The sequence below is a fragment of the Rhincodon typus genome, chromosome 39 (genome assembly GCF_021869965.1).
Source record: "Rhincodon typus isolate 14 chromosome 39, sRhiTyp1.1, whole genome shotgun sequence".
NCBI classification, from domain to species: Eukaryota; Metazoa; Chordata; class Chondrichthyes; order Orectolobiformes; family Rhincodontidae; genus Rhincodon; species Rhincodon typus.
Genome location: NC_063370.1, coordinates 1,047,331 through 1,048,885, shown reverse-complemented (window position 1 = coordinate 1,048,885; position 1,555 = coordinate 1,047,331).

Sequence of the window (1,555 nt, the reverse complement as noted above, 5' to 3'; positions counted from 1 at the left end):
CAAAATTAGGGATCACCCTTTCAGGACAGGGAGAAGAGGAGTTTTTTTTCTCTCAGAGGGTTGAGAGACTTTGGAACTACTTGACTCAGAAAAAATGGTGGAGATGGGTTAATGAATAGTTTTTTTAGGTGGAGTTGGATGGATTCTTGTCAGGCAGGGGCATCAAGGTTAGAGGGTGCAGATGGAGTGAAATTTGAAACACAAATAGATCAGCCATGATCTTAATGAACTATAGAGCAGGCTCGAGGGGCTGAATGGCCTCCTCCTGCTCCTGTTTCATATGGTTGTGGGAAGGTTATCAAATGAGAAAACCACTGGTGGAAGATGAATGGAGACGAGGGATACTGCCTTCAGGAATGGTGAAGATTGCAAGTGTTGAAGGAGGTGAAATGAAGGGTCAGAGGAGGTAATTCCAGTGGGTAGGGTCGAGGCAACAGAAGACGCTGCTGTCAATCATGAGGCAGAGGGAGCATGAATGTACAAAGTTGACCAAAGCTTCAGAGAAGGGAGAAAGCACTTGGAGCTTAAAGTGGCTGTAGGATTTGGGAGGAGTGATGCGCAGAGAGACCTAGACCCACAGAGGGGCGATCACAGTTAGAACTGCTGGCCAATGATAATGGGTGAAACACCTGAGTGTAACAGTGGGAGAATGGGCCAATCAAGAGGAGCCTAAGGACATTCTTTATCTCAGTTGGTCTTGTGACCAATAAAAGAACCAATCTGTTCTTGACAAATAAAGTGGGAATTCTGTAATTCAATGAGATTTGGGTGATACATGTTCATTTGCTTAATGATGCATTTTTATTCTAATTATTCACATTTTCTCCTGTCTAACACTCAGTCTGGTGTTCAATCAGTAAATAATGAACTCACTGCCTTGTTCTAAGTGACATTACATGGCGATTAAGATGAAGAAATATTGTCAAAACACAAACCGAAAACGATGAATATTTTATCAATGTATTTAATGTTGCACAAATCCTGGAATATTAGTGTACTTACAGTGCCAGCTCCACAGATAATTACTGTTTAGTTCAATGAGCAGTAAATTAAAGTCTTGAATTTCATGTTTGAGCCAAAGCATCAAAAGTATTTTAAACAGGGCAGAAGAAATCTGGCTATTTGCTGCTGCAGTCATTCCTAATCTTGATGACTTGATCAATCCCCTGTACACATCCCACACACATATCCCTCAGTGTTACATTCTAACTGAGGTGAGGGATGGATCTAATTAGTCTGCTTCCTTCTAGCTCAAATTTGAAAAGCAAAGCGATACTTCCAATTTCAAACTTCCTGCAAGAGGTGTCATGGTGGCTCAGTGGTCAGCACTACTGTCTCAGTACCAGGGAACCTGGTTATAATCCCAGCTTTGGGTGACTGCCTGTGTGCATCTGCTCTGGTTTCCTCCTGCATTCCAAAGATGTGCATGTTAGGTGGATTATCCATGGGAAATATTGGGATTGGGGAGTGGGTTTGAGGGGTCAGTATGGAATTGATGTGTTGATTGGCCTGCTTCCACAGTGTGGAGACTCTATATTTTAAAACAAAGAAATGC